The sequence below is a fragment of the Anolis sagrei genome, chromosome 3, assembly GCF_037176765.1.
Source record: "Anolis sagrei isolate rAnoSag1 chromosome 3, rAnoSag1.mat, whole genome shotgun sequence".
Classification (NCBI taxonomy): Eukaryota; Metazoa; Chordata; class Lepidosauria; order Squamata; family Dactyloidae; genus Anolis; species Anolis sagrei.
Window position 1 is genome coordinate 219,117,599 of NC_090023.1, and position 23,976 is coordinate 219,141,574.

Below are 23,976 nucleotides of genomic sequence, written 5' to 3' on the forward strand. Positions count from 1 at the left end.
CTTGATATATCCCTTGCCTATGTGAAACAGATACACACAGCACACAGGAAGAGGAGGAGAATGAATAGGCCCTGCTCACCGCTTTGTTTATCCTGCAGATTGCAGCTCCTTTTTCTGCATAGTCTCTGTGTGTCTATTTTTCTTGGGGAAAAAGAAAGGAGGTGCTGGGTGAAATAGGCACACAGGAAGAGGGAAAGGGGTCAAGATCTGTAGGGTAAATGTTGTGATATGCAGAGCCAGCCCCTCCTCCACTACCAGCCCCATGTGCCTGTTTCCTCTGGTACCTCCTTTCCTTTACTCAGGTGAAATGAACACATGCAACACAGAAAGATGGAAAGGAGTCATGATCCACAGGGTTCCCTTAATCCCACAAAAAAGGAGGGATGACTGTACTACCTTTCAGGATTACTTTTATTTGATTTCCTTTTTTCTTTCTAGAATGGACACTGTATGCTTCCTGTTTCTCTGAAGATCCAAGTGATACGGGCTCAGGTGGGCCTCTTGTCTAACCCACAAGCTCAAGTATTGGGAGCACGGTATTATTATGTCTGCAAGCCTCTTACGGTATGTCACATATAATACTTCTAGGTTTTTTTTCAGTTTCATTGAACCACTTTGCACCAGAATTTAACTTTGCATATGTAAATTACAACTGAATTCAGGTCTTTTCCATATCCTTCCCTCTTTCATGTTTCAGAGGAGGAGACCAAAAATATTCACTTCCAGTTCAAACTACCCAGGCTACTTTGTTGAAGCTCAAGGTGGTTCTGGTTTGGATAGACTCCTATTGGGCCATACAAGTTAGGTTCCTACTATGGTGACGATGGCTTCTTTGCTTAGAATTCAAAGCAACTACAGTTTCCCAAGTTCAAACATTATGGGAATTTCCTTTTAATGAATTATTTATACCACTATTTTGATGCATGTGAGAAATGTGTGTGAGGCCAAACCCTTTAGAATTATGTTGTACATAATGCAAAAATATGTTTTAGTCTTAGAACTGAATCACTGCATTAAAATATTTGCTTGTGAGAAAGGACAGTGGCGATGGCAAATCCTAGCTAAATCCTGATGCTTTAACAGTATTTTTGTAAAGATTAGCAGGGAAATTAATTGATAAGTATGAACTAGTCCAGAGGGAATCTGAGGGAAGATTGTGCAAGTGATATATTTGGATGCTGCTCTGTATCTGTGGTATATAAATTAATCTGATGTCCTAGCAAAAAGGACTTCACTTCAAGAGGCTGAGAGCGCAGTGCCTTTTTTTGTCACTGTAGCATCAGAAGGGATAGTAGGAATAACTTCTTTTCCAACATTCATGAGATAGAACAGGTGACAGAAGAATTTGACTATGATTCACACATTTTAGCAAGAAGCTATATAGACTACAACTTCCTTTCTTCCACAAATTAAAATAGATGGGAACTAGAAAGGAGACCACTTTTCTTTTCCCTTTGTTGTTGGAAAGATCCTTGTTTCCCATTGTGAGAAAGGAATATCATTCATGATACAATGAAAATAGTAATAGTTCTGGGAAATGTTGAAATCTGGAGAAGAATAGTTGATTTACCTTTTTTTCTGGAAAAATAGAAAAACTTAAATATGTACAATACATTTCCTGGAAAACCAGAATGTATGTTTATTTTTTACCACATAAAATGCTTCATTCAAAATCTATTTAACATTCTAGAATAATTTGGTACAGTTGTGACATTTTAAAGTGGAACAAACGTATTTTTACAGAAGCGTAATAGTGAATGCAAATATCTGTGCTGTGTGCTACCCACACACATTTATCTTAGTTTTTGACAGGCAAAATGATGTCTATTTTGTCACACTGGTTGGCATCATGTTAATGATGTAAGCCCCTTTTTAGATGTGGCATAGAAGTACCATGCACTCCATCTAAAAACCTTCTGTCAGATCCTGAGGGCCCTTCCACATAGTCCTATATCCCAGAATATCAAGGCAGAAAATCTCACAATATCTGCATTGAACTGGGTTATCGGAGTCCAAACTGCCATATATTTCAGTTCTTTCACATCATGGGGATTCAGCTGGTCTTGGAAAAAGGAAGAGGTGGGTACATTCCATTTAAAAGCTCACACAAATTCTTTGGCCTCTTACTCATATTTTATTGGCCACCTCATTGTATTATGATGAAGTAATGATGAAGTGAGGATATGAAGAATACCAAACAAGTTTTTTTTTTCATTCTGTGCCTTCTCTCCTCAAGACTGACTAAAATTAACAACTAAACAAGGCTCATCAGGGCCTAAGGTAATAGTGTGTTGTCATTTTCCTTCCAGTCCCTTGACATATCTATGAACATGATATCTTTGACGACTGCAGCTACCTTCACGGATGTTACCAAATGGCCAGAGCCACCACGTGGACAGCCTAGAATTACTTGGAAGCTTCCATTTGATTTCTTCTTCCCTTTTAAAGTGGCATTCAGTGGGGCTGTGAGCAATTCAGTTAATCTTGTTGGTAGTTTGCTCACCTCCCTAATGTTATATGGACTGCATGTTTCATGAACTAAAGAGATGCCTTTCTATCAGGAGAAGACACCTGTAAAGGTCAAACTTGTGTTACTTGTTGGGAAGTAATCCAGCATCCAGAATGTAATTGCCTTGGTGAAAGAATATTGATGAGACAACCTGCTCTGCTAGCAGTGGGTGCTATATGTCCAAAGATAAAATTTCAGTTCCGTTTAAGAATCTCTTTACATGTTAATCTGAACACATAGCCAGTTAAAGAACCAACAGCCCGTGGTGGTAAGCTTTAACTGTTATACTATATCATTGGTCAGTTTCTATACTGCTTCTATACTTTTTATACTGACTCTTTGGATGTCAGCATAATGAAAATAAGAGGTGGGATCCAACATCATGGAATAGATCTTCTCTCTGTGTTCTTCTTAGACTCTCTTATTCTCTATAGCACCAGTTCTTTGCATTTATTCTACTGGTCATCATTTGCTATCATTTTTAAGCCCTCAAATGCTTTTCTAGCTTCAACAGATTGTTTTACATCTCAGTCAAGAAAAATACAATATAACCATGACCTCCTGGTATCTTCCTTTTCATTAAAAATATAACAAAATGGAAGGAGTTGTGTAACTTTAAATTGATATCACATAACTCTGATTAAAATTATTACTTTATCTTTAAGGAGTATCATTAAACCTGATAAAATTCCTCTGTTAATTGTTCGATAATCATGCCTGTTTGTTTGACTCATTTTAATTGTACCAATTATTTGCCTGCTAGCCAGGGCAGGATACTGTCTCGCCTAGAGGAGTCAACCTAGGACATGAAGATTATTTACAAGGATCTTCCTATGCACTCTGAGAGTGCAGCTATTAAGTGCAAAACTCAGCTACTTACGTGGCAAGACTTAGCTCACCATCTTGAGGATTATGTATACAACGTCAATAAAACATTTGGTAAAAAACAGTCCTTAATTGTATATATTTTACAAATTATTATCCTGAAATGTTAATGTATTCAACTTACAGCCTCAGTAACAAAATCCAATGTATAACATACGAAGAATTATGAATTATTTAGTTCGAAGCCATCTTGTTGCAAATGCACTGACTGATTCACTATGAAAAGGAATAAATATGTCTGTCCTACATTATTCTTTCCCCACTGCTTCACATTGTGATACAAATCCCAGGACACTTCATATTTCTATGAGTGTATATGCCTAGCATTGATTGGGTGTTGTTGGGGCTGCTGCCAACCTGATTGCTCCTTTCTCCAGCTTTGAGAAGGCCTACCTCGTGGTGCCTCCATAGCACTACTCTGGCAATAGTGAGCAAGCTGTCTTTCCTTCCTTTGGTGCCTCTCTTTCTTTCCTTTCCTCCCTTCATACTTTTCCCACTCTCCTTTCTCTTCCTTCCTTCCTTTTTCTTTTTCCCCACTTGCTCCCTCCCTCCTTCCCTCCTCCTTTTCTTTCTTTCCCTTCTTTTCTTCCTTCCTTCCTTCCTTCCTTCCCTCCTTCCTTCCCTCCCTCCCTCCCTTCCCCCCTCCCCCTCTTCCCCCCTCCCCCTCCCTCCCTCCCAACCTACACTGATCTTTATAAAATGTATGGTACATAGATTTGCTCAAATGACTAGAGTAGACACATCCTAATGTATAGTTGTTTCTTAACATGTTGCTGTGATATGAGAGAATCATAGCTCTTCTCAAAATCTGGAGATTTTATATGGTTTAAACTGTTATTTGTTACTAAATAATAAGTAAAGAAACAATCCTGACCAAACAGAGAGACAAGGATTCACTGTACAGGGATAATGGTGCCTTTGCCTATGGACGTCCTACCTTGAGGTGAGACTTCAAGACAGTTGTGAAGCTCTATGTGATAGACCACATGAGAACATTAAAACTACATAAGAGAAAATGCCTCTGAGACAGGCATGGGCAAACTTTGTCCCTTCAGGTGTTTTGGACTTCAACTCCCACAATTCCTAACAGCCTACCGGCTGCCAGGAATTGTGGAAGTTGAAGTCCAAAACACCTGGAAGGACAAATTCTGCCCATGCCTGCTCTAAGAAAATGAATAAAATGGTTTGCAACAAGAAACTGTAGCACTTTGTTAAAAACTAATCCATATCATTGGCCAATGCACATTTTCTTAGACCTGTTTCTGGGTATATTTGACCTGCTGATTCCAAAAATGGTGGCAGTTTCCCCCATCGTCTAATTTTTGGGATACAGAACATATGCCATATACCGGTTGCCCATAGAAAATCATGATAAACATGACTAAGACACTAAAGCCGATACAGTTGATTCAATGCAGTTTCCAGAATCAGCACACCAAATAACCCCAGAAATAGGCTAAAAAATTAAGAAATCAAAAACATTTTTGGGCTATGTAATATCTCCACTGTTGCATATGCTAGAAAGTTCTCTTAAGCTTTTAGTCTATGGTTTCAATATAACCTTTAATCCTGAAGTAAGCACAACAATGACCTCCTACCCTGTCAACTATAAAATTGGGACACATCAGAAAAATTATCCTCAAAGTCCAATTAGGGCTATTAATTTACAGCTTCCCAGTCTGAGTATGATATCAAAACAAATATGATAATGCCTTGGCCCAGTGCTTAACTCCTGTCCTCATATTACCTGGGGCTTTGATAAAAGTGTTGCCAGAATGGTTTTCTGAGGACAACAGGCAACTTGAGGAGGTGCCAAGAAACTACAGAGCATATCTACACCACCCTTTTCCTCATGAATTTTACTTTGTAGCTTGTTTTATATGAAGAAGCAATCTTCATTGTGAAAGCATTATTATATACTACATACCTTAATTGTTTATTCTCACGTATGATCTTCAAAGTCCCTCTGTGTGCGATAGCTCAGATAATGTTATTACACTATTTAAGTCAAGAACTAAGTATATGTTTGTGGAAGACCCATGAAAGCTGCTCCCAAAAGGACATTCAAAATTGCTGCCAAAGGTGTCTCAATAAAGTATTTGTCCTGGAGGGTGAATATGTGTACAATTCACAAGCATAGTTGTTTATTGATTTACTTAACTTTTGTGCCTAAACAGAAATATGTTTCTCCTTAACAGTGTTGAGGACCTGGTAACAACAATGCTAATTAAATCAATTTCAGTGACATATAAAACAACCAAGTTTAGAAAAGTAGAAGGGGGAGTGAATATTTCTGCAAGGTGTTATATTGGAATCAATACTTGATTTAAGATGGCTGGAGTAATTGGTATTTACGTGAGTTATTTGTTTTTCTGTCTGTACATATTATAACCTATTTAAATATTTTGATCTAGCCTGCTTTTTATTACAATGCTGTTCAAGACTGCTATTTATGTTTGACTACATTAATTTAAAATAGGTTATGCATATAAATTGACTTTGGTGCATTTAATTGTTCAGATATTGTCAGTGCTCTAGGGAGGTGCTGTTTATAATATGTTCCTTTAAGGAAGAGGAAGTTTATAGCTGGGAGTTAATAGCATACCCACATGTAGCTACAAATGGATCTCAAAAGTGGGTTGCTGTAAATTTTCTGGGCTGTATGGCCATGTTCCAGAAGCATTCTCTCCTGACATTTTACCCACATCTATGGCAGGCATCCTCAGAGGTTGTAAGGTCTCAAAAGAGCTACAAGATCCCTTTGCATACTGACCCAAACCAACCCTACTTTGTCTTTGAATTCTTCCATATTTAGTTGAAAGTCATATCCATAGTCAAGCCCATAAAATAAATGGGGTTTTTACTGAATTGTCACATATCCCTCCTAACAGAGGCCCTCTCAAAGCTGTGAAGCAGACTAGAATTCATTATGTTTTCTTAACTCTGTCTAGTCATTTCCAAATCTGTTCCTGAAAGTGACTGTTAGTTGCTGCACTTTTTCTAATGAAGGAAGTCCAGTTGGATTTATTTCATGCTTTGATCCATATACCATACTTTGTATCTCAGGGTCATGACTATAGGTCACAGTCTTGAATGTCGTCTGTAAGGAGCACATGCCTCCTGCATGAATCCCAATTGTAAAGTGCATTTTGCCTGTCTGGGTTGTGACTGCACAGAGCATGCCATAACAAAGTCCAGCTTTGTTGACTCTATCTGTTTGAGAATGAGGCCAATTCTTGCATGGGTATCTCCAAGGAACAGGCTGTTTCTGACCTGCCTTTTCTCCTTGGATTCTTTAATTCTTTTGTTCTGAAAACAAAACAGTATTCTGATAGAATCTATAAACCAGAACAATGTACTATCTGCTTAGGATAGAGCACAATTCCAAATGGTCTTCTAGTGTGAACGGTAAACGGCTTGGCAATGCATTCCAAACAGTTTCTGCTTAAGAGGGACAGTCCCTTCATTTGTTCTGAAGCAATTTTGTTCCCAGAAGTGAGCACAAAGTTCAAGCTTTTAAAAGAGTGGAAATTGAGTGCTGGATGTGTCCCTCCTTGCTAGCCAGTAGGTGCAACTCCAGAATTTCTTTTGTGTAAGGTAAGGTAAAGGTTTCCCATGACATTAAGTCTAGTCGTGTTCAATTCTGGGAATTGGTGCTCATCTCTATTTCTAAGCTGTTGTCCATAGACACCTTCAAGGTCATGTGGCCAACATGACTGAATGGAGCGCCGTTATCTTCCCGCAGAGGCAGTACCTATTGATCTACTCACATTTCCATGTTTTTGAACTGCTAGGTTGGCAGAAGCTGGGCCTAACAGCAGGAGCTCACCCCTCTCCCTGGATTCAAACCGCCAACATTTCCGTAGACACCTCCAAGGTCGTGTGGCCAGTACAACTTTGTTATGCTGGCCACGTGTTTTGCTGTTTTTATATGTATTTTAGAACTTATTTATTGTATGTTGTTTTATAACATTACTAGCTGTGCCCTGCCACGCGTTGCTGTGGCCTATAGTAAAATTTATTAAAGTTGAGGTAGATATCTGGACTATTATGAAAGAGAGGTCCCTACCTATTCCCCCTTTTCCTCCCCCTTTCTCTCCTTTCTTCCTTCTCTACCTCTTTCTTTCTTTCCTTCTTTCACTACTTGGTTTCATCCTTCTCTCTTTCCTTCATTCCCTCCCCTTTCTTCCTTTGCCTTTCTTCCCTCCCTGTTTGCTTCCTTCTTTCACTTTTTATTTCCTTTTATTTCACCACCATCATAACAATAACAATAATGCAATGCATTGCCTCTGGGACCTGACACCTCTCCCATTCCTCCAGGGTCTCATAGGAACAATAGAATAATAATAATAATAATAATAATAATAATAATAATAATAATAATAATAATAGAAATAACAACCTTTACCCGCCACGTGTTGCTGTGGCCAATCTTCCCTCTTTCTCTCCTTCTTTCCCTCCCTCCCTCCCTCCTTCCCTCCTTCCTTCCTTCCTTCCTTCCTTCCCATCTTTCCTTCTCCTCTTCTTTCTCTATCTCTTTCCTTCCTTCCCCCTTTTTCTTTCTCTTCTGCTGTCTCTCTTTTCTTTCCTTCCATCTTTCCTTTTCTTTCCTTTTCTTCTTCCTCTAACTTTCCTTCCTTCCCCCTTTTCCTTTACCTCCCTTTCTCTTTCTTCCTTCTTTCCTTCCTTCCTGTCTTTCCTAGATTTTGACAGGGCGGGAAGGGGCGGGGTGGGGTTTGGAGGGGGCGTGAAGTAAAAGGAGGTAAGATTGGGGTGGGGGAGTGATGGAGCGTGGGGTTGCGTGTGTGTGTGCGGCGGCGGGGGAAGTGGGGTTGCGTGTGTGTGTGCGGCGGCGGGGGGAGTGGGGTTGCGTGTGTGTGCGGCAGTGGGGGGAGTGATGGAGCGTGGGGTTGCGTGTGTGTGTGCAGCGGCGGGGGGAGTGATGGAGCGTGGGGTTGCGTGTGTGTGTGCGGCAGTGTGTGTGTGTGTGTGTGCGGGAAGCGGCGCGGCGGGGCTTGGAGTGGGTATGGTTTCCGCAGAGGGAACGTTGGCCGGAAGGCCATGTGCGCACGCGATGGAACTTGCAGCTGGGCGCCAATGCGCATGCTCAGTTGTTTTGCCGTTTTGTGAGTGTGTTGTGTTGTTTTTCATTTTGAGTAGGTATGTTTGTACCTTGTGGGTTGTGTTATGGGCACGGGGATTTTGGTTAAGTTTCGTTGGGGGATTTTTGAGTTTTGTTGTTTTGCCGTTTTGTGAGTGTGTTGTGTTGTTTTTCATTTTGAGTAGATATGTTTGTACCTTGTGGGTTGTGTTATGGGCATGGGAATTTTGGTTAAGTTTCGTTGGGGGTTTTTTGAGTTTTGTTTCCTCGTTGGATGCCCCTAACAAATTTATATATATAGATTTATTGTATATCATTGAATTTTGCTGTTAACTGTTCTGAGTCCCTCCACGGAGGTAGAGAAGAACAGGATACAAAAGTTCTAAATAAATAAAATAAGTGCATGGAACGCCATTAGCTTCCCGCAGAAGCGGTACCTATTGATCTACTCACATTTGCATGTTTTCAAACTACTAGGTTGACAGAAGCTGGCCCTAACAGCGGAAGCTCGCCCCACTCCCCGGATTTGAACAGTCAACCTTTTGGTCAACAAGTTCTGCAGTGTATCTAACAATGGGGATGGCCTTGATCTTTATTATTCTAGGAAAAGCAGACCTTTGAGAATACGTGGTCAAATGTGTGATGCAGATTGAATATGTCTTCTCCGAGATTCTTGGGATTTAGATTTGTTTGTTGAGATTTTGGACTATCTGTATTTGCACATGAATAGTGAGCTATTTTGGGAATGGGACCCAAGTCTACTTACTTAGGCAAACCCTCGTTGTCCGAGTAGGATAATCCTCCAGGGTGGGTCCGTAGGTGAGTGTTGAACCCTATTCTTGATCTGCATCGTCTCCTGTAGTGAGGGCATTGGTTTCCAGGTGGAAGTTGGTCCTGGTTGGGGTTGGCTTGATGCGCCTTCCTCTTGGCACGTTTCTCTCTTTCGCCCTCCATTCGTGCCTCTTCAAATTCTGCAGCACTGCTGGTCACAGCTGTCCTCCAGCTGGAGCGCTCAAGGGCCAGGGCTCCCCAGTTCTCAGTGTCTATGCCAGAGTTTTTAAGGTTGGCGTTGAGCCCATCTTTAAATCTCTTTTCCTGTCCACCAATATTTCGTTTTCCGTTCTTGAGTTCGGAGTAGAGCAACTGCTTTGGGGGACGGTGGTCAGGCATCCGGACAATGTGGCTGGTCCAGCGGAGTTGATGGTGGAGGACCATTGCTTCAATGCTGGTGGTCTTTGCTTCTTCCAGCACGCTGACATTTGTCCGCTTATCTTCCCAAGAGATTTGCAGGATTTTTCGGAAGCAGCTCTGATGGAATCGTTCCAAAAGTTGCATGTGACGTCCGTAGACAGTCCACGTTTCGCAGGCATATAGCAGTGCTGGGAGGACAATAGCTTTATAAACAAGCACCTTGGTATCCCTACGGATGTCCCGGTCCTCAAACACTCTCTGCTTCATTCAGAAAAATGCTGCACTCGCAGAGCTCAGGCGGTATCGAATTCCAGTATCAATGTTGACTTTTGTGGAGAGGTGGCTGACAAGGTAGCAGAAATGGTCAACATTTTCTAATGTTACACCATTAAGCTGTATCTCTGGCATTGGAGAGGGATTGGCCGGTGACTGCTGGAAGAGCACTTTGGTTTTCTTGATGTTCAATGACAGGCTGAGCTTCTTGTATACTTCTGTGAAGGTGTTTAGAGTGGCTTGTAGGTCGTCTTCTGAATGCGCACAGACGACGTTGTCATCCGCATACTGGAGTTCTATAACATGTTATAACCTTGGTTTTGGCTTTCAATCTGCTGAGGTTAAATAGCTTGCCATCTGTCCGATAGGGACATGGCTTTTTACTCTTTTTGTATTGTTTACAGCATCGTTGTACAGTGTAGCTCAGGCAGAGACAAATTTGGGCCCTCCAAGTGTTTTGGACTTCAACTCCCACCATTCCTCACAGCCTCAGGCCCTTTCCTTTTCCCCCTCAGCCGCATAAGCGGCTGAGGGGGAAAAGGAAGGGGCCTGAGGCTGTGAGGAATGGTGGGAGTTGAAGTCCAAAACACCTGGAGGGCCCAAATTTGTCTATGGCTGAGCAAAAGGCCACGCAGCTGCTTGAGGGAGGGGCAAGGGAGGGGCGGCGCCATTTGCCGGAAGTCCTTCTATTGACACAAACTCCGGCTCGCGCTCGGAGTCACAGAGGCAGAAGGCGCTGGGTTTCACCTCTGAGCGAGTAAGTGATGCAGTGATGGAGAGAGAGGGAGGAAAGGGAGGGGAAAGGCCGCTCTTTCCTCCAAGGCCTGTCTTGCGGCCTGTTCTTTGACAGGGAAGCCTCCCAATTTGGGGAAGGGGAAGGGGAAAGGAGGGCATCATGCCAGCCTGCCTCAGGCCTGTTTCTCCATTTCCCCATCGTTTCCAGTGCCTTTCCACTGGCTGTCATCGCAGTGGAGTGTTGCTTCTCCTTATTTTATAGGCCAGAAGGGTGGTGGGCTTTAAAGGCCCCTTCCACATCTGCTTTGAACTGGGGTTATATGGCAGTGTGGACGCAGGGCCCTCCCACACAGCCCTAAATCCCAAGAATATCAAGGCAGAAATTCCCTCCCATATTATCTGAGTGTGGACTCAGATACCCAGTTCAAAGCAGATCTTGTGGGATTTTCTGCCTTGATATTCTGGTATGTAATAGGCTGTATAGAAGGGGCCTGGGTTATCTGAGAGGAGATATGATAGCCATGTATAAATATGTGAAAGGAATAATGATCAAGGGTCTGGAGAACAAGCCCTATGTGGAGCGGCTTAAGGAGCTGGGCATGTTTAGCCTGAAGAAGAGAAGGCTGAGAGGAGACATGATAGCCATGTATAAATATGTGAGAGGAAGTCACAGGGAGGAGGGAGCAAGCTTGTTTACTGCTTCCATGGAGATTAGGACAAGGAACAATGGCTTCAAACTACAAGAAAAGAGATTCCATCTGAACATGAGGAAGAACTTCCTGACTGTGAGAACTGTTCAGCAGTGGAACTCTCTGCCCCGGAGTGTGGTGGAGGCTCCTTCTTTGAAAGCTTTTAAACAGAGGCTGGATGGCCATCTGTAAGGGGTTCTTTGAATCAATATTCCTGCTTCTTGGTAGGGGGTTGGACTGGATGGCCCATGAGGTCTCTTCCAGCTCTAGGATTCTATGATTCTATTCTGTTATCTGAGTCTACACTGCCATATATTCCAGTTCAAATCAGATGAGGGATGGGGCCTTTTTAATGGTGACCCCTCGGCTGTGGAACGCCCTTCCGATAGATATTAGATCGGGCACCTCCCTATTAACATTCCGGGGGGAAAAGTCAAGACATGGCTTTTTGAACAAGCGTTTGCAAATGCAGAGTAACTGACACAGGAAAATGGAACTACTCAGGCCCGTAGCCAGGATTTCATTTCGGGGGGGGGGGGGGGCTAAAAAAATTTCGGGGGGGGGGGCTGAGTCTGAGTGAAAGAGGGTCTAGCCTAGCAAATCTTTTGTATCATTACCCCAATACCCCCATGCATATGGGATATATTGAGTATGGTGATCAGATCATGATATGAATAAACATAACAGTTTAAATAATGCACCAGTAAGGCCTTTTTGCGAACCACCATGAGAATTTGGGGGGGGGCTGAAGCCCCCCGAGCCCCCCCCCCCCCGGCTACATGCCTGGAACTACTAGACAATGAGTCCGGACAACCTTTTTAACAAGGAGACACTATGAATTTATATTTTTTTGATTTGTTTAGTTTTTATTATATGTTGTGTTTTAATTGTATTTATGACATTGTAAGCATTGAATTTTGCCCTGTTAATCACCTTGAGTTGCCTACGGGCTGAGAAATGCAGTAAATAAATAAATATTGTGGGATTTTCAGCCTGGATATTCTGGGTTATCTGGCTGTGTGGAAGGGCCCTCAAAGTGGTTCCACATTGTATCTGTATCTCATGTATTTGGGTAGTTTGCTATTGTGTGTATATATGTGTCTTCCAAATTGCTTCTTGACTTAGGGCAACCTCATGAATTTTGCAGGCTTTGCTCAGAGTTGTGGGCTTGAAAACGCGTGTCCAAGCACTTAAAAGGGCACTTAAAAGGCGTGTCTGATTCCCTCCACACAGCTGTATAAAATCCCACATTATCTGCTTTGAAGTGGATTGTATGCCAGTGCGGACTTGGGGCGCTTCCACACAGCCATATACCCAGAATATCAAGGCAGAAAATCCCACAAAATCTGCTTTGAACTGGGTTATCTGAGTCCACATTGCCATATATCACAGTTCAAAGCAGATAATGTGGGATTTTATTCAGAGCAGTTGACCATTGTGTATGTGCCTCTCAAGTTGCCTGTTAACTTATGATTATGTATTTCATAGGGTTTTCTTAGGCAAGGAGTACTCAGAGGGGGTTTGCTGTTTTATGTATACAGGTAGTTCCTGAGTTACAAACAGCCAACTTACAAATGAGTCATAGTTAAGAACAGGGGTAAGACAACAGGAAGTGAGAGATATCTATCCATAGGAAGGGAAATTCATTCATGGGAGAGTTATCATGGTGAAAAGGTGTCTCCACTGTCACCAATCCTTGTTTCCACAACAAGCCATTTAAAAAAAAAAATCCAATGAGGCGAATCTTTTGAATGGGGGACAAACAACAAAACAAATACCACAGGGGAGTTAACCCTTCTCTATGGTATCCAAAGCTTCTGTGTGCTTGTGTATATGCTCACTTGCTCCCCCCTCTCTCTCTATATATATACACACACGCATACATATATAAATAGATACACATATACACTTAAGTGGAGTTACACTTTTAAAATGTACCTGTTCTGACTTACATACAAGTTCAACTTAAGAACAGACCTACAGCACCTATCTTGTTTGTAACTTGGAGACTGTCCGTATATGTGTGTGTGTGTGTGTGTGCCTTTTCAAGTTGCCTGTCGATTGATGATGGCCTCTGGAATTATACAGTCGTTTCTTAAGCAAAAGATGCTCAGGTAGTTTGCTGTTGCGTGTGTATATGTGCTTTTCAAATCATCTGTTGATTTGTGGCACCCTCAATAATTTCATAGGGTTTTCTTAGACAATGAATGATCAGATTGCCATTGTGCCTTCCAAGTTGCCTATTGACATATGGTAGCTTTATGTGTCTTCTTACTCATCTGTTGACTTGTGGCAACCTCATGAATTCCACAGGTTTTGCTTAGACAGAGAATACTCAGGCATTGCTTACTGTTGGCATATGTGTGTCTTCCAAGACACCTGTTGATGTATGACGACCTCATGAGTTGCGTTCAGTTTTCTTATGCATGGAATAATCAGAGGTGGTTTGCCATTGTGCCTTCCAGGTTCCCTGTGGACTTACGGCACCCTCATGAATTTCATAGGGTTTTGCTTAGGCAAGGACTATTTGGTTTCCTGTTGTGTGTACAAATGCCTTTCAAGTCACCTGTCAACCTATGGCAGCCTCATGAATTTCACAAGGTTTTCTTAGGCAAGGGATTCTCAGGTAGTTTGCTATGTGCCTTCCAAGTTGTCTGTTGACTTATGGCAGGCTCATGAATTTCAGAGTTTTCTTAGACTAGGAGCACTCAGGTAGTTTGACCAGTTTCTTCCTTCAGCACCTGGGATTTATTGATGAACTTCCATTCAGATTCTAACCAGGATAGACCCTGCTGAGCTTCCAAGATCAGACATAATATATAACCCCTTGTCAACGAGATAGCTATTTTGTCTGTGGGTACATTTACCCTGTAGGAATAAGGCAGTTTAACCCATTTTAACTGCCATGGCTTAATGTTATGGATTCTTGGGAGTTGTGGCTTGGTGAGACACCACCACGACTCTCTGGCAGGGAGAGTGAAAAACCTTGTAAAACTACAGATCACAAGATTCCATAGCATTGAACCGTGGCAGTTAAACTTCATTCTTTCTACAATGTAGATACATAATTTGACACACAAAGGGGCTGTGTTTGTGTAGCCTCCCATTTTTCCAAGAGCCTGGAACATCGGCAGTGATATTACAACTGATCTGAGTCATTTGTTGTACCTACATAATCAGGCCAACAATTTTGCCACTCTACTAGTTTGATGGAAATAATTGTGCACATATCAATCACTGATTTAAATAGGTCTTAGAAGTTGATCTTATGCTGCTGTAGAGCTTGGAAAAGCAACAGTTCTTAGATTTATCTGCTAAAGATTGCAATGTTTATAGTGCTTCTGACAGTGTCCACTGTTGCCTTTTTCCAGTTTGATGATTTTTGGAAAATTGAGATAAGTTCCTCGAAAGAGAGAAGACTCCAAAATAAAGTGAAAGGCAAAGTCTGATTCTGGTTTAAAAAAACCTAATTGAACTGTGTACCATAAATATTTGTGGGAGTCTTAATGCTCTCTTTTTGTATTCATAAGTTAGGGTGGTATTTGTTATAGCTGTTTTTTAATGTTCATTTTTAGTAAAATTGTTTTTTTTTAAATGTACATTGTTCTTCTCTTCTTTTCGCATTCAAAGATTGCCCCAAATTCAGCTTTTTAGTAAAAGCTCTTTAAATCTTATATACACACGGGCATGTCTCTGCAAGCTTTCTCTGTATCTTTTTGAAGCCCCTTGACTCCTCCTTTGTACAATTTACTGCTTTATGGATTATGTGGGGCAAAGGTCACTTTTTAAACTATGGGAAGTGGGACGAACTCTATTCTTTTTTTTTGACTAGTGGAGATAAAAGGTTATATATTTTTGTTCTGTCTGCATTTCATTTTGACAGAGTTACTGGAATTGAAAATGCCTCATAGTTAAGAGTTTGAGGTGGAAACCTTTGCTGCTTAGCTATGGTCAGCATAAAGTTTTACTTGCAAAATTAACTAACTACCTGTAATTTTATAAATGGATTTGTATGGGCCAGGTTGAAAGCACAGGTATTTAAATACTGTACTTGTAAACACTCTTCAGTTATTTTCTGAGATCTTGTATTCAACTAGGTTCGTTTTATGATGGGATACAAGAGTGAAGGCTGAGCAGAAATTGTATAAAATGTGTAGAAATGCCTGCCAAGATTATTCCTAAGAGTAGGAATTGCTGAGTTTATTTGTTGCAACAAAAATAAGAATTATATGGTTGTGGTCAGAGGTATTGTAGCATTAAGCTTAGTGAACCAGAGCCCAATTTACCTAGTGATTCATGTGTTTTCCCCAGTTGGCAGATATCTAAGATTATGCCTGTTTGGGATGTTCCAAAGCTTTCAGCCTAAAAATTAGGGATGATAAGAAGGATTTTAATATTAAATGAGGCTAGTGATGTTTGGGTATTTTACCAGGAAAATTAATTCAAATATTCACAGATGTCTCGTGCCACATTTTATTCTTCCACAGAATACATAGAATCAATGTTTAGAAATCAATAAAAATATGTAGGTGAGCTATTTTGAGAAAGTGAATATGACCTCTCTGCATTTACCAGCTTTTCTTGCTTGTAGTGATTTGTAATATTTATTAACCTGTGGAGTATGAGAAACTAAAGGACAAAGAGAATTCTATAGCTGAGGTTGGAAAATTTACAAGTTCTGATGACAGCTTGCAGAATCACCCAACCAACATGACCAGTGATTGGAGGATTCTGGATGTTGTAATCCTCAAACAGTAATTTTTCCAAGCATTGTTCACTAGGTTGCAACTGTTGCCCTGTAGCATAGAAATACTGTTTTTAAACAAGGTCTTCTAGCATCTAAACGCAGCCAAGTTTTTCCAAAGACAAAGATTAGATCTTGTTTTGATGCCTTTGTTAATGCTAGCTTTTGAACCGGAATTTTCCCTTGGGTTTTGTGCCTCCTGATTGGATCTCCATATAATTAACAGGGTGGGATCAGCAGTAGTTTTCCTCTGAAATGTTGCGATTGGGCCATTGTAAATTACAAGACCAGACTAGACAAGCTGGATTTGCTATATAACTTGTTACCCTCAAACATAGCATTTTCCCAAAGAAAGCTTTTGAGACAGGAACCTAAAACATATTAATGGGACCATACAGGTAAGTCTTTTAATGATGGGAAATTATTGTATTTTTCTTTTATATTTATTAAACATTCAATTTAGGCAGTGGACCTATAGGTCATAGCTTATCCTCACACAATGTAATGTGAAAATGAATGTAAGTAATGTACAGGCAAGCTTATTTTGTACTAGGTTTTTGAGTCAAACCTATGCTTGGAATAAATTATTTTTAGCCAAGTACACTTACTTTTTATATGTTATTAGTTTGGTTACTGAAAGTGGGATATTTCCCCTTCCACAATGTATTTTGGAGTGGAGAATGAGAGAGCAGTTGTAAAAGTCTAGATTAGAACTTTGAAGGCGGGATGTTGTGACTTGTTCTGTTCTGTCTACTCTTCATTGGGTTGTTATCTGAATCACTGTAACAAAAGATTGGGCAAAAGACTACCAATTTGCCACGATTTGCCATAATGGTACATAGAGGGCCAAGGAATTATAGACTCCATCTTTGTGAAATCTGGCTGCCTTAAGAAGACTGGTGCAAAAATGCTTGTGGTTGAATAAACACACAGCTGGGAAGAGGGCAATACAAGCCATTACATTCATTTATATTAAGTTAAACAAATCTTATTGTGAGCGAACGCTGTGCCATTGAAGGAATCTCTTTTTGCTGCCCTAGTAATATCTATTCATGGCTGCCATCTTTCATCTTCCAGTGTCAAAACCAATTTTCATTTATTTATCCTATCACCTGGGACAATATGGAAAAAGGTTTAAATATCTGATTCATAGTGTTCCTTCTGAGGATGTGGCAGAAGAGACTCTTTTCTTATGCCTTTGTTGTGGTTTCCCAGTAATGCAGACATGTGCTTTGACTCGTTTTTTTATTAAGCTGGGCTTGCCAATTAAACAACAGAGAAATTATAGCATTAAAACATGGGTTTTTTGGTTTTCTTTGGCAGAAACTCAAGCCCAGAATCCTGTTTCTGAGTGATGCCAGTCTCCATGTGAATACAGGATTAAATGAATTTACAGAAGTTGCCTAGCTTTGTGTGAAGATTTGAATGACACAACACGACTCTGTAAATGTGCAGAATACCAGAACATCTCACATTAGTGAGCAATACTGGTTCCCCAGCTCGGTAAAGGTCACATATTCCACAGTAGGATAGACAATTGCCACAACTTTGAGGGCACTATGTTAAACTGAGTATATAAATTATCAGCAATTCCAGTTGAAACAAGATATGAAGGTTTAAGATAAGATCCTTATAAAGTATAATAACATAGATAGTGACAATATTGCTGGCAATTGACAGCAAGCTTCCATATTTTCACTTGTCGTTGTTAGTTTGCAACTGTTTATGGTAGCCTTTGTCTTGGTCTTGAACGTAAAGAGGTGAACATTCTTATGCTGACAATATTTTTAAAGATGACAGCTCTCAGAAATCTGATTCAGGATTTCAAAAGAGTATGTGTTTGGGCTGCAATGTCTAGAATTTCCAAACTGGCATGGGTCCACTGACTATATTGATCCTTCCTTTGCAAAGTAACCCAAAATAAACTTTTCCAAATGGAGTGAGGAGTTAAAGCTAATCACCTTTCACTTACCTTACCATGTTCAGAGAGGTGGGAGTCTTGAGTTGGTGTGTGCATTTCCAAGACAGCTTCTCTCAAAGTCACCCTTTTTAATTATAACTTAATGCATACACTTCCCCTAGACCAGGGACTCTAAAACTTTTAAAGCAGCAGAGCCCTTTTTGAGGGAAAAGTTTCTTGTGGAACCCCAAGAAACTTTTGGACACAGGAGCTGCATTACATTTTAAAATTTGACAGATGGGCTGGGCCAGTGGCAGATGGATGGAGAGTGTTCATTTGAACTAACTGAAAAAAATAGTGAACAATTTCCTATGCACATTGCAAGTATTTCATTTGTAGTACAAAAGAAAAAAAGAAGAATACAATATTTAAAATGAAGAACAATTTTAACCAACATAAATGTAACAGAACTTACAGTAAGTGGAAGATCCCAGGGGCCATCTGGCCTTTGCAACAACAACAATAATAGCAACCCCAGAGGCCACGCAGTTCTACCTGTTTCTGCCATTCAGTAAAAAAAGAAATCAAAGCACCCCCAATAGATGCCCATCTAGCCATTGAAATAATAATAGTAATAATAATGATAATGATAATAGGAGCAGCTCCAGGGGCCACCCAGTCCAACCTGTTTCTGCATTTCAGGCAATGGTGGTAGCGGGAAGGCCCTGCAGGCCATGCCAGTGGAGCTGCACAGACCACATGCTTCCTAGGCAGGGGTAGCAGTGGGACGTGGTGCAGAGCCCCTGACTGTGCTTCGTGGAGTCCTAAGGGCTCAGCGGAGCACAGTTTTGAGAATCACTGCCTTAGACAAATGTAAATGCAAATGTACAGAGCCCTTTCCAACAGTAATTTTTATATTTTATTTTATATTTTTAAAGTGAATATTGTATTTTTAAATATGTTGTAAACCGCAATGAGTCGCCGCACAGGCTGAGATATTAGCGGTATACAAGTGTACTAAATAAATAAATAAATAATAACAGTGATTCCACTTCGATCACCATAGCCGTTTCCTATGGGAATCTGGAGTTTGCAGTTTAGGGCCATTTAGAATTTTTTAGCCAGAGAGTTCTAGTGCCTCATTAAACTACACATCCCAGGATTCCAAAGGATGGAAATTAAAGTGGAACCATGTGCTAAAACTAATGGAGGAGCTTCTGGTTTGGCATAGTCCAAAGGCACTGTGCAGTTACTCCTATTTTTCCTTCTTAAATTTTTTTCAAAAGGTTAGGGGAAGAGTGAAGACTACATTGGAAAAAACAGAAGGATTGCAAATAGTCCCTCTGTAAAATTCCACAAATGAATGTGATTGTACCATAAACATCTCACCTGGAGGCACCCTCCTCCTTTTTACTCAGTCCCACATAGAGGTTATGTGCTTTCCTGGGCAATCTTCCAGAGTTTTTGCTATGGAGTTGGCATTTTTTTACTTTTTCCTCTTCACCCCTTTCCGTAACCCAGTTCTGCAACTTAGAATTCTTTTTCTTAATTTCCTGCTGCACAGTGGCTCAGTATAGAGCAACTTTTCCATTTCTCTTAATGTTTTCAAGCATCCTCTTCCTTACTACTTATTTCATCAGTAAGCCCCACTGTAACCAAGGTTATGTGAAATACTATTTTTACCACCACCACTACTACTAATATTATTAATAATGATAATTCAGAATGTTTTGTTCTAGCAACCGTTACATATTTTCAGCTGGTATTTAGGTTTTGGGTAACTGCACATGTGGATCATGTGCATTTCTCTGCCTAACATAATATAGACACAAATGCAGATACAGATGCAGTATTTAAATATGGCAGTGTTGCAGAAGAAGAGGAAGTTCAGGATTTCTCTATAGTTTCTTCATTATTCATGTGAAGTGATATTTGTTTTCATACTTGTTATGGCACAGGAAGAGGAAATAGCTGAACAGCTGATATTTTAAGAAGTGATTTTGCCAGTTCTTGTAGTTGCAGGGGAAAATGCACACATCAGGTGGAGACCCAAAAAAGAGCTTTTTAAAACTCATTATTGTGACTGTTCTTAATGTGACTAGTATACAGTTTAAAGATAAAATAAGATTTCAGTAAGGCTGAGCTGGACCTTCAGTGGATAATAGAATGAAATGTAAAAAATATTTAAGCCTGGTGTCCATGGCTTCACTTGTTTGAAATGGACCGTAGACTAATTCAATAAATTGGCCTATCTGTCTGTATCCTTCATTATTACAGAGTCTCTCAAAACTTGATAGAATCATAGAGTTGGACGAGACCTTGTGGACCATCTGGTCCAACTCCCTGCCAAGAAGCAGGAAAATCGCATTCAAAGCACCCCTGACAGATGGCTATCCAGCCTCTGTTTAAAAGCCTCCAAAAAAGGAGCCTCCACCACACTCTGGGGCAGAGAGTTCCACTGCTGAACATCTCTCACAGGAAGTTCCTCCTAACTGGGGAAGAAGATTGACGAAAATGTTTGTGGGCTGTTAGTGGGCTGCATTCTGACAGTTCTTTCTAACTGTGCATTGTTTATAATAGCAAATTCAGCTAACTTAATGTTCAAAGAAATGGAACCAAAATAGAGACAATGACAGCCAAGAGGAAGATATCTTCATGTTTAGGCGCAAAGCTGCAGAATTTTTAAATAAATCTATCTACTCACCCCCATGAAAAATGAATGTTAAATGTTCATTGGGATAGCATGTGGGATGGGGAATGGAACAAGGGTATCTTGGAGAAGGGCATAGCTTGCTGGAGTACTTTTATTGAAAAGTATTGATACAGTGGGTTGCAGTGAGTTTTCCGGATTGTATGGTCATTTCCTAGCTCCCGGAACATGGCCATACAGCCCAAAAAACTCACAGCAACCCAATCATTACGGCCATGAAAAAGCCTTCGACAATGCTGTAGTGATACCTTAAAGGCCTTACTTGTTAGCATCTTAATTTGGAAGTCCTTATATCCAGAAGGAATTGGTTTATAGTTGCTTGATTTTATCAATTGAAATAGTTTTGCCACTTGCCTTCATTATCCTGATTATTTGAGAAAGAGTGTATGCATAGTGGCCTGATTGTTATGAGTATATGAACATCCCTGTAATTCTGGGAGCAAACCAAATATATTCTGGAATTGACAGCAAAATACAGTATTCATGTCCTGTTCTGTGAACATCCTTGGTTGAAGTGTCTTTTATTGGTGCTGGCCTGCAATTTTGACTCCGCTTTTTTCCATTCTATTTTTGGCTGGCTCCTACTGTCTACACATCAAATCATGTCTGTAAGTTTCAACCAACCAAACTATAACACGGACCAGATTGTTTTGTGGATCAAATTTGGCCTCCTTTTAAAAAATGCAGAGATAGCATAATCACAGCTCCTTCTATCACTAGCCAGATTCTTTGAGTTGTACTTTGGTCATGTGCTTTCACTGCGGTGATAAGTATGATTTCTTATACATAACGTGAGCCGAATTTTTAGTGCTTCTTGGTATTTCAGATGCAAGCAGATGCATTGATCAAGTGCAGGCATCATATTCAAATGCGATATTATTGTGGAATGAGAGAAATAATGAGGTTTTGGAGACTGTTGATTTTTTAGGGTCATTACTTGGAGTTTAAGATAGAGCTGATGCACAGTTTGGAAGTGTTCATAGATCACAATCAGTGACAGGTGGCTGCGATGTCTTGGAGTCATTTTTTAAAAGTTGGTTTCAGATACTTTCACAATTAGAAAACGCTATGAGCAGGGTGACTGTGGTGATCCTTTCTCTGATATTGAATTGTGGAACCACTGGAATTCAGTTCCAGGGTTCCCTGTGGATACCAAAATCCATGGATAGCCAGATCCCATTATAAATAGTGACATGATAAAATGATGTCCCTTATATGTGAGATGGAAAAACTAAAGTTTGATTTTGGGGATTTGAAAAAATATTTACAATACATGCATGGTAAAATTTCTGGATGTTGATATGGAGGGCCAACTGTAATTAACTGTTGTTGCATACCTTCAGGTTGTTCCTGACTTTCTCAGTAAGATATTATTTAAAGGTGATTTGCCATTGCTTTTCTTTGAGGTTGAGAGTGTGTGCCTTACCTAAGGTGTCACCTAGTGGGTCGCCATGACTGAACAGGAAATTAAACTCTGATCTTCAGAGTTCTAGTCCAAAATCTACACCATGCTGGATCTCGGTTTTGATTAATCCAGTGTTTTGTATGTAGAGCTGTCCTCAGAAGACCTCAGGAGCCTCAGTCAGTGCAAAACATGGTTGTTGGAATTTTTCTTGATATTACTAGGTTTATTATTTGTTTACTACATTTCATGCCAACTTTCCACTAGAAAGATAGTGCTCCAAATGACTGCCAAAGATTGCTAAAACAAACTAAATAATAAAGCCATTAAAATAATCACATTAATCAATAAATATCAGAAGTGTTTAAAAGATCATTTTGAAAAACAGTGATGCCAAAAGCAGCAAAAGTGGGAGGGGAATTGAACTTCATACAATTTTGATTAAAAGAGGGAGTAACCTTTTCCCTCTTGTATTACATCAAAATTAATGGCATGCCCAAGAAGACTTGCACATGTACAGGTTTTATTCTAGTCTGTTTATTTCCTATCCTTCATGAAGTTGTTAATGTTGTTGTTATCATTTCTGTTTTCTTGTATTTTCATCTGTACAGGATGCAAAGGGGCTTATAAAATTTAAAACGGATACAGCTAAAAACTGACATCATAAAAATCTTATACAAACACATATATAAAATACAATTATCAGCAACATTAAAATCATATAATATAATAAACCAACAAAATACCACGTGTTCAATAAAACCAGTAAAAATAGCAGCAAAACAAATGATCAACAGAAATGCAGTTGTATTCTTGGACTTCCTGCCTGTGCTGATAAACTGATAGGGCCTGCTTGTTTTCTGACATATCTGGTCTGCACTGGAGCTTGCTGCTCTGCAATATTTGTTGACATTACAGCCTCTGGATTGGATTTTGTGCTGCAACGTGGAGCTTTTACCTCAGCCGCTTCACTGTGAAATGAGAGGAGGTGATCCCTCTGCCACAGGGAGCTGGGTTGCATCAGCTTCTGGCAGCTGTTCTGCCTTCCTGTGGAAGCTGATGTGGCTTGTCCTGACGGGAGTTCAGCTCTGGGGCCTGTGGTTGCCAAGTCACATCATACTTTGCTTTGATTAGAATTTGGGGAATTACCTCCCTGTCCCCTGAACACTTTGGCAGTTGGTTCGGTTGAAAATTTCCTCCCTTCTGCACTTTTTGCTTCATGAAAATCAGGTACAGGTACTAGGCATTGGGGACTGCTATCTTGGGATTCCTTGCCTAACAAAGCCTTACGAAACTAATAATATCACCATAAGTTTACAGACAACTTGAAGGCAGGCACAGAGAGACAGACAGATAGACAGACAGACACAGGCAGACAAGAAAGGGAGGTTTGTTAAGAGCTGTTTCAGGGCCCACTTCTGAGGTGTGTGTATTGGACTGTTCTGGATTCACACCAGGAACCAAGTTGTGTGAATCTGAAGACAGGAATGAGGAGTCTAACAACCTTGAATCTGCATATGTTGCTGTCATCATCCATGTACTATGCAAATGCTTCAATACAAACATTTTTCAAGATTGTGTCTGTGATGCTTGGTTTTAGAGGTTTATTGAAATCTTGACTTCAGTATTGCTAAAATGAGGGGATGCCATGAGAACTTTATGGTCACACCTTTCTTCTACTTTACTTCTCCCAATATTAATAGTAGCAACCATTATTTATCGAATGAAAACTTGAAGAAGCCATAGTCCCTTCCACTGGATTGCATAGAGATCAGAGAGTAAACCATGTTTCGAGTTCTCCCAATTTATTGTACAGTAGGGGTAGGAAACATACAAA

At 40.4% G+C, this 23,976-nt stretch overlaps 1 protein-coding gene across 5 annotated transcripts in view; it reads left to right on the forward strand.

Moving 5' to 3' along the window:
- The first annotated feature begins 511 nt into the window (after nucleotides 1–511).
- Nucleotides 512–23,976, forward strand: part of ALDH18A1 (aldehyde dehydrogenase 18 family member A1) — a 42,025-nt gene continuing 18,560 nt past the window's right edge. For 2 of the 5 annotated variants that reach the window (XM_060768175.2, XM_060768177.2), the window contains exon 1: nucleotides 10,616–10,716. The gene's annotated coding sequence lies outside the window, so the exon portion shown is untranslated. Of the gene's footprint in view, nucleotides 565–10,615; nucleotides 10,717–16,445; nucleotides 16,526–23,350; nucleotides 23,370–23,976 lie in introns of those variants that run through there. The other 3 variants (XM_067465883.1, XM_060768176.2, XM_067465882.1) reach the window with 3 other exon arrangements.